The sequence below is a fragment of the Diospyros lotus genome, chromosome 14 (genome assembly GCF_014633365.1).
Source record: "Diospyros lotus cultivar Yz01 chromosome 14, ASM1463336v1, whole genome shotgun sequence".
Classification (NCBI taxonomy): Eukaryota; Viridiplantae; Streptophyta; class Magnoliopsida; order Ericales; family Ebenaceae; genus Diospyros; species Diospyros lotus.
The window spans coordinates 33,029,593-33,040,484 of NC_068351.1; positions in this window are offsets into that span (position 1 = coordinate 33,029,593).

Here is a 10,892-nt window from a genome sequence, read left to right on the forward strand (position 1 = left end):
GGAATATTATATTTTATTTGATTAAAATGTACAAAAATTTATTTAAAAGATTTTTTACCATCGCTATAGTAAATAGTGAATAGTGAACAGTACCTGTGAATAGTAAATTTGACCGTTGTGAACAATGAATTCAACCATTATGAATAATGAATTCAACCATTATGAACAATACGCTACAATATTTTTTGAATGCCCATAAATAGTTCCAAACTCATTTTTGAAGATTGTTGAATTTTGGATCCAAAGCATCACAAGTTCTTAAATACTCTCAAGTTAATTATCAAATATTCTAAACTCTTGAAGCTTCATCATGTAAAGATTTAGAAAATAATAATAATAATAATAATAGCATTAAAATTTAATTCTAAAAAAGAAAATAATAATAATAAATAAAATAAAATTAATATATATAATAATAAAAAAGGAAAATATTTAAAGAAAAGGGGAAGGCGCTCAGGCAGCCCCCCCGAAATAATCTCTCTCTCTCTCGTGCGCGTTTTCTCTCGGATTTTGCTAGTTTTTGTGATCCAACCGTTCGATCGCCCATCTGATCTCATTTTCACTGTTAAAGCACCTCTGATCTACAAAAAGGTAAGCGTTTTGGTTTTATCTTGTTGGTTTTTCTTTGCTGTTTTGAGCGGGGTGTATGTTGAGGCGCGATGTGGGTTTTGACCGGTTGTTTAAGGTCAGATCTACGAAAATTCGACCGTTGGATTTTGATGGTTTTGGGATATGTTCATCGAATTGCTTGAGGGAGTTTGATGGCGGTCTCGGATCGCCGGCCACAGTGGCTGGCGATGTTGGCAGCGGTTTTGTTTTCTTTTTGGCCAAGAGTTCGACCCTAGATCTACGAAAATCTAACCGTCTGATCTTTGTTTTTTCGGGTATGGTGGTTGCCTAGGTGTTGTGCACCTCGTGGTAGCCTACGATCGTTGAAAAAAAAAGGCTAGTGACCGGCGAACGGCAATGGCTAGAACTCGTCCCTATTTGGCCGAAAATTAATTTTTAAATCTGTTAAGATCTAGCCGTCTAATGGGTCTAATTTTGAGATATGTTGTTGTTAGTGGCAAGGGCTTTGAATCGGTATGCTGGTCAACCATTTTTCGTCGGCCGGCGGTGGTCGCCGGCAGCGACAGTATGTCGGGAAGAAAGAATAGAAAAGAAAGAAAAGAAAAAAAAAAGAAGAAAAGAAAATAAAATAAAAATAAATAGAATATAAAGAAAAATGAAATGAGGGCTTTTGGAGTTGGGCAGGTCGGGTTAAGTTTCAGCCTAGGATGGCGAGGCCCGATTAGGTTATAGGATGGCCCAATGTGTTGGGCATGGCTTGACCTAGTTGCGGCAACCCTTGGGCTGGCCCACTCGGCTTGTTTTCCCTTCTTGCTGCTTGTTCGTGAACCTAGGATGACTTGGTTAGGTTAGTCCTACTCAGGATATCAACGTCAGTTTAATTTGGGTTCTCCTTAGGTCTCTTGGAATTGGCGATGTGACTGGTGAGTCATTTTGTTGATTGGAGTCTTAAGGATGAAGCCCTATTAGACGACTCGAGGCCGAGTAAGACTGACCTTGAGTGCGTTATAGACTAGCCATGATGATGACGTGGGTTTATCCCGAATCTTGATTTCTGATTGATTCATTTTATTCTGAGACTAGAATATTGTAATTTATTTCTTTTAAGCTATTTATTAAATTATTAATTAATTAATTATTATGTTTTTAAAAATTTATCAATTGAGTTATAAATATATTTATAATTATATGATTTTTTTTTGAAAAATAGAAACTTTAAAAAATATTATCTATATTAAAAGAAATCTAATTTATGGGTGAATATAGAAATATATATATATATATTCATTTATTGCAGCTTATAAGTAGGTGTGTAGTTCCACTATACACTTACGCGTAGCATGCAAGGCGAGGCATGATGACATAGTCGATGGCTAAGCTCGACGAATTCTATGACGCCAAATTAGAATATTGCGCGAGCCAAGGTATAAAATAACTGATTCAAGGTGTTAGGCAATAGTTAGGATTTTCGATAATTTTATTACGTCGTTATTTTTATTTCCCAAATGTGACCATCCCATTCTATTTATTGTAGGCTTGGATTCTCAAGATTTTGTTCGATCTTCTCCCCAGACTCGGACTTGAGTTATCATTTCCCAGACGAGTAGACAAGATATGTTATGTTTACTGTATTTTTATGCACGTATATAAATTGTTCTATACATAACTTGTAAATGATTTTTATATGCGAATCACAGAAAAATATTTTTTTTTCTTTTAAATGTTCCTGAATTACATGAAATATTTTCATCCTATTGGGAGAGACATAAACAGAAAGTTATCCTAACTGATTCTTTGTCTTGAGCATGTGAAATATTGAATGATATGATGTATTTTAGGCACCGCATGAAATGACAAATGGTTATGACTTGTGTAAGGGCCCACTCTCGAATATTCTCGCTAGCATAAGATATTCGAAAGGATGTCATCACAGAGATGATATAGAACAAATCATAATAAAACAACTCAATTCATTACTAGTAGCGGAAACTAAATTAAGGTTCAGTTACACTTCCAATATCTCATAAATTTGGGGCTCGAAGGCCATACAAAATAATTAAGAGGCTCTAATGTTAACTAACAAAATAAAAATCATTTCATCAAGCCTAACCAAAATTCTAAATAGGATCTTCAAGTTAGAGCGCGTCTCCGTACACCACTATTCTTGGGCTTTAGTCCCGCTGGACTCGCCCCAAAAAATGGCCTTCCCTTTACCTAGAATGGCAAGGAAGATCAAGTGAGCCACAAGGCTCAGCAAGTTCAAGAAGCAATGAATAGCGAACAAGAATCAAGAATAGGGTGACACCAAAAAGAGTAATCAAGAACTCGACAGTTTCATACAAGATTCATAAGTTATGACCTTATTAGTTTCAATTTAAATATGTCATGTCACCATATATTATTATGCAAATGTACATATAACATTAATTATCAGAATCCAATCTCGTAGGCTTGCATGCCATTAAACAACATATGCCAAAGTGCATCAAGAGAATAAAAAGTCACATTCAATATGGAGCCAACCTGCCGGGCTATGGCCACCTCGTCCCGTGCCAGGTGCTCCAGGGTACCCTTCCTTCCGCGCAAAATAATAGGTGCGCAAAATTTAATAACAATGGTATATATATATATATATATATCATATTTTGACATGCCATTTATGAAATCACGCAAGATTACAGACTTTGGTGCCATGCTCTCAAATGCATAAATAAGTATCCACATGGTTTAATATCACGTATTGATGACAAATATACCTCCACAAAAAGTCTCAAATTTTATGATTAGAGTTCCCATGCAACTAAAAGAACCACACCAAGTACATTAGCTCTATTAATCTTTACACATAGTGGCATTTAATTTATTGGCCATATTCTAATGACTATTAAAAATGCAAGGAAAATTTTGGTATGAATCCTCATAAATTTGGGCATATTCAAAAATCATTTAATAGCTAATTAAATAATGCTCATGGCAACATACAATGGGTGCGTGGGTGTTAAATATGTGTATACATATACATATATACATATTTTATTTAAGTGCTCTTAAACCTACAGAGAGCAGCAAACCTACATATACATATATACATATTTTATATTTTAAGTGCCTTACGCTGGTTTTTAGACTTACAAAGAATAACAAACAAACATATACATATATATATATATTTTATTTAATTGCCTTATGTTTACTATAACTTACAGGGACTATTAAGCATATATAATATATATATGTATTATTAAGTGTCTTATGATTACAGTGAGTGCAGGGGAAGGATTTAAATAAAACAGAGAGAGAGAGGCTGCACTGCGCGCACATGTGAACATATGTATGAGTGCATAAAGGATGGGTTGGCTGGAACGGAAACAGGGCAATCCAAGATAGCTAATCAGTTATGTATAAGTGTATAGATGTATATGTGGGTCACTCGGCTGGGATAACAGTGGAGCTGATTGGTATGTATATGTATACAAATATATATGTGGGTCACTCGGTTGGGATAACAGTGGAGCTGATTGGTATGTATATGTATACAAATATATATGTGGGTCACTCGGCTAGGCCATCGATGGAGGCTGTTTGTATATGTATATATATATATATAGATACCAGTGGGTCACTCGGGTGGGCAACAATGGCTGTTCATATATATGTATATAGGTGGATTTTGTTTGGAACAGAACAAGATGGAGTCAGGCCATGCTCATATCTACTGTATATATATATATATATATATATACTAGTTTTGCTTGGAACAGGGTATCCATGGCCGAACGTGTGTATGTATATATATATATATATATATGTAAGATTCAAAAAGGCATGGGGGAATATATAAATGGAGCAGGTTGGGTTTATACCCGGATGGTTTCAGCGAGCTTATGGTTATTGTGTCGGATGACCAGCTTATATAGATACGAAAATGAGCAAATCTTTGCATCTTCATCTACCCAAAAAAAATCGCCATTCACAGAAGGAAAACTCAGGGTGAAATGAGACCCCATTGGAGACCACAACGAGATCCAAAACCAACTGAAAGGTCATAGCACAATGATTCAGAATGTATAATCCATAAGCTAACATTTACTGCATACAACGCAATATATGTATTTATATATGGACAAGCATAGGTGAAGAGGAACTCACTAGGATAGAGAATGTTCTATGTATACTTATATATATATATTTACATAGGGACATTTCTGGTTGAATAAGAACTCCATAATGAATAAACATGTTGATACGTGTATATATATATATATATAGCGAGTTTGGAACAAAGGTTAACAATGGAGATTAACAACTTGGAGAAATAGCGTAAGAAAACTTGCTGAAGTTTAAAAAGGCTGCGAACAGAGAAACTTTCCTGATGGAATGCGCAAACTCAACCAGCAGCAGGAACACACAGCAAGCAATGAAGAAGAAAGGCAATGCAACAGTAGGGGCACATGGGTATATAGGCGCTGAAAAAATGGGGTTATGGTTTGAGCATAAAGTAAAAAGGCACAGCAAGAGAAGGCTGCTACTGTCTCCCCTCCCCCCCCCCCCCCCAAATACGGATTTGCCCCTTCTTTTTTTGGTAACAAATAAGTTTTTTAGGACGTTTTTGACATTTGGCAATTATTTTTATTTTAATTTCTTTTTCTTCCTTTTTTTTTTATTCAAATAATAAAATTTGAATCTCCTTTACCATTGGGCCCAAACCCAACCCAACAATTTATTTAACCCATATAATCAACCCATGAACTCTCATTTAACTATTTAAATGAAGTCCAAATTATTAATTTTCCAAATTCTTAAAAATTAGATTCATACACTTAAATTCATGATCACAAGAACCATAAAATAAAATTGTATAATCTAAAACTATTTCTACGCCCTCAAAGAAATTTATCATTAAATATTAAAATACTTAGACTCACATTTAAAATACCATTAAACTAATGTTAAGTGTTAAAACATCTAGACCCACTTTAGAGCCATTACAACTTGTGCTTTAAATATGGTATCACTTGCATTATTATTAGATGACTATCTAGTAAATTCCCTGGTGACTCACAGTAGGAAAAGATCATGGTACTGTGAGACTCAGCATGCCAAGGCCATGAGAGACACAGATAGTATGTTTCAACACTGTTATCATGTGGACCATTATGATATTATAGTGATGATGACGTATGTGCCAATATATATACTTGAGTGCATGTGTGTATAGGCGTTAGGCCAGTTTCTACTAGCGTGTCCTCAGAATCAATGCATGCATCTCATATAAAAGTATAGGGGACTTAGGTGGTTAGAGAACAAGTTATGGGGGTTGTCTTTAAGCACCTATTTTTCCTACACTATGTTTTTATTTTGAATCTCAAATTATGTAACTTATAATACATTTACTCGTTGTTCATCTTACTATTATATTATTGTATCCATGATACTATCTTAGCATTTTTATTGCATACTCTCCTAGTGGACATGACATACCTTATACTCGCTAGTCCACAAGACTCATTCCTTTTTATTAAAATATTTTCAGGGAATTCTCTTTTTTGAATATTGTTCCAACAGATTTTCTGATATGATATCAGATCCCCTTTTGACTCTTGATGTGATATAGGATGCTCTGTAGAGACATGCACGTACTGTTGAGTCTGATCTTTTGTCTTTTATTTTTATGGCACATAATTGTGCCAAAAGCTCGAGATACGGGATTAGATACGTATTTATGACAACAGTGTGAGGGATATTCTTATTTTTGTACAGCTGTTATATATGGAATATTGAAATGTTATTATAGAAGGTGAAATGGTATTTTACTCCATGTTTTTTATATTTTGTCAGTAATATTAATGCTTTTAGCAAATCGAGCTAGAGAATAAGCTTACTAGTTCGTTGTGAGGCCGTTGGGCTAGGGATTAGTGCTGGTCATGACTATTTAGAAATTGGGTTGTGACACATCGTTAATCCATCAAAGAGGCACAAGACAAAAAGAGAAAGACATTTCAAATCTAATCCAAAATTTCTTCATCAAATGTCACAAATTTATATATTTATATTTTATTACCTTGAATATTTATATTTAATTGTTCTATTTATTTATTTCTTACAAAGGCTTTACATTAATATTGTATTAAATTGTTATCAAGTCTTGTGTTTATTATTGAGAGATCTTGTAATTAAGAGATTTATCTCTTAGATTCTTTTTTTTATATATTTCTTTTATTTCCTATCTTGTGAGCTAGAAGACCTATCGGGTGTTGGTAAGGGGTCGTAATTCCTAACGGTTTAAGTCAGAGGGCTTACTTGTTTATAAGTAGGAGATTTATATTTCCTAGCGATTTATGCTAGAGGACCTACCATGTTTGGTAGGAAGTTTAGTTGATTGATTTGAAAATCGTTAGTGAGGAACTAAGGTAGTGGATTACGCTTAGTTTAACCGAATCACTATATATCGCGTGTGTCCCTCTTACATTTTTATTTTGGTTGTACTTTATTGTTTTCTTGTTTAGTATTTTAAAGCTTCATATAAAGTTTTTAAATTTTTCAAACACCCAATTTACCCCTCTTTTGGGTTGTAGTGCCATTGTTATACAATTTCTAAGTTAAACCCCAGGACCTAAGCATTTACCACTCTAGCTAAAAGTTATAGTTAGTTGAAAGCAGCGAGCCCTACCCCACTTCACAATAATCACTCAAAGTCCATCACTAGCATCTCAATTTGCAATCCTCATTCCCAAAATTCTAACCTGAGACCTACTTCTCTCCTGAGCCTTGTCCTTCATGGTTGTGCCATTTCAACTAACAAGCTATAACTATTAGTCAAGGCAACCACTTAATCCTATAAGTGCAACGGGCGACGCCATCACCAATGCACAAGCCTCGCGGACCAAGTCTGAGTCAATTTTCAGGTGGCCACAACCCTGCCAGGCATTTATCCAGGAACTGCTAATATTAAACCAAACAAATATTTTCAGTCAAATAAATTTATTATTATATTTTGAGAACAATAAATTTAATTTTAGGTCTAATTTTATAAATTCAATGGAGATTAATTTAATAATGAATTAATGTCAAATCTAAACTAATTCAACCCATGAATTTTGAGTTAGTGTAAAACCTAAATTAACTCGACCCATTGTGACAAATAACTCAACAAGTGAACCAATGAATTAATATCCAACTAAATCAATCATTAGTCGAATTTTAATAAATATGTTTATATAGACCTAAATGTGGGGTTGTGTGTAAGTAAACAAAATATTTGACAATCGAAGTGTTGGAAAAAAAATAAGATGGAAAATAAAAGCTTCAATCACACTCAAATACAAGAGATTTTTATGTGAAAAATCCTAAAAGGGATAAACCATGGTCGTCAAGACAACATAGAAAAATATCACTATATAGTAAAGTTTATTGATACAAAACTTAATATTCTCTCTTTAAACTCAAACTTCAATTACACTCAATTCATAGCTCTCACTAGTCTCTCTCAAGTAATTTGCATATCTTGAATAACAAACAAAGTATCATATTTATAGATTTTTTTTTTTTTTGTTCACCAAAACTAAGGTTTCATTACCTAACAAGAAATAGGAACTGACTAGAAAATAGAATTACAAACTAAATAAGAAACTAACTAGAAATAAGAAAGAAACTTATTATAAAATCTTTAGGACTAATTAGGATTTATTGTTGAAAATTCCAACATGAAGTTTAGATTTTTATTTTTTTAAACAAAATCTTAAAGAAAGTGAGTTTGATTGTGGTGTTAAAATTGATCTCAAATAAATATTATGATAAATAATAAAAATTTGGGCAAATAGTGAAAAAAAAAACTCTAATCTTTTTGTAAATTTACAAATTTATCTAAACGTTTCAATTTTAGCAATTGTATTCCAATTGACTCAATTGGGTGCAATTTTATTCTACACATGAAATCAAGTTAGGAGGCATGTGTCATTACTGACGTAGCGAGCCACCTATCATAAAAAATATATATGAGTGGGATCCAGGTGTGTACATATTTGCATGACTTACGTGTATAAATTTATTATACCTTTTTAATATGCACATGTGGGTCACATTAATATATTTTTTTATGACTCGCGACGTGACTCATCAATAATGACACATGCATCTCATAAATTGATTTCAGGTGTTAGATAAAATTATAGATAAAATTATACCCAATTAAATCAATTGAGATATAATTGACAAAATTGAAATATTTGGATAAATTTATAAATTTGCGAAAATCTTTGAATGTTTTTACTATTTGTCCTAAAAATGTTGAGTTGAAATCATGTAAACTGACAGAGCCACGAAATCATGTTCTTTTAATTTTGTTATTAAAATATAAATTGTAAGGTTTAAATAATTCATTATTAAAAGTAATTTTTTGTGTTTAAATAAATTCACTATATTTTGTAAAATTTTATGCATGTAAATAAATTTATCATTCAAATGAATAACTAATTGTTTAAATAGATAAAATGCAATTTATATATTTATATATATATGTAATTAATATGTTATAAATGCTCTTCGAGTTAAGCTTTACATTGATAGATAGATGGATAGATGCAAGCAGTTAAATTTTTGCTTGTACAAGCAAAGGTTGGAAATAAAAAATTCATGCTATGATTACATTTATTGGACTAATAACTCGATTTATTCTCAATTTTGGATAATTTTTTAATTTTATCTCATTTTAAGAATTACTTTAATTTAGTTCTAATATTTTAAGATTAATGTCAATTTTATCCTAAATCGACCTAGCATGTGGCATGGTAATTTATCCAATAATTGACATATCAGTAAAACAACATTGTTATGCATTGCTCTTGTTACAAGCCATAAGGCAAAATGATGTTGTTTAGCCTTATTCATATTTCCCTCATTTGTGGACTTAGGGTTTCAAATGAGGAGAAGGAAGAAGCCGACAACGACAAATGTGAGGGTTTCAAGCTTCATTGAGTTATTGCTAAGTGATGCACAGTGACAAATCGACGACAAAAGGCGAAGGAAGGTGAGAAAACAAAGTGACGTTACTCGATGATAACAATGGGTGTCGACGAAGCGTTTTGACATTACACGACCACTACGACAAAAAGCGACGCACGCAATGGCTATGGAAGCGACGTACAACGATGATGGTGAAATCAACGACTCACCTTAACAGTTGTACGATGACAGAAGTGACCCACCCCGATAATGACAAAAGCGACGACTAACTCCATATCTTGCTACATAACAATGGCGACAAAGAGGGTATGAATGGCATAACCTAGATTTATAAATAATGTTTTTTATAAATTTAATTTTAAAAATAGAAGGTATGAACGGTGCTCCCTATCAATTTACTTGATTCACGAGTAACTTTGGCCTAAAGTAATATGTTCTATAAGTTTTAGAGGTTTTCATAGTTCAAGTTTAAATGTTCTTACAGTATGATTCGATATTTTTCTTTTGTTAAGTTTAAGGTAGGATGATAAGATTTTGATGATAATAAAAATATTTTTATTAAAAAATATATTTAAAGATTTTTTGTAAAAAAAATATTTTTTTCATAGCCTAGTATCTTAAGTTGACTGATGGTTTAGTTTAAGACGACTAATGTAAGGTAATAAGTTGGTATCTAATCTTGCATAAGTTTAGTCGATCGAAGTTAGCTAGAATCTCGGCCCCTGATCTTAGGTTGACCATGTTTTCGACTGAAGTTGGGCAAATTGTTGCTAGATAACTTCGATCGACCGAAGTGGTACCTTTGGTCGACTGAAGTTCAACGGTCATCTCTAATTCCTTTTTGCTTTCTCATCTTTTTGTTGCTCATTCAAAAATAAATTTATAGAGATATTTTTCTTTTACTGTACTTTAAAATTATATCTTGATAAATATATATTTTTCTCATGCATAAAGTAGAATCTCTTTTTGAAGAAAAAGTGGTTTGACTTCGCTTTTGTAGATTGTGATTTTTTTTATCTCTAACTCTTATGAAATTTTTGTCTCAAAAAGCTTATGGCTAATTTTGATACCAAGTTATCTCCTCAACTTTCTCTGATTAAATTTTTGTACAAAGCATTTTTTTTTCTAATGTATTTGTAAGCGAAAATGTAACACCCTACTTTCTCGGGTATATTATAATTTGGGATAATATATTTTTTTTCTCTCAAATCTAATGCTAATCATATAATTGCTCATATTCATCCCAAAATTTTCATACATCTATTTCGAAAGAAAATTATCATAAACATCAAATGCAAAAGTTAAGAATCGAACCTAATATTACAATCACCATAATTCAGATAATACATCAATGTCTTTCA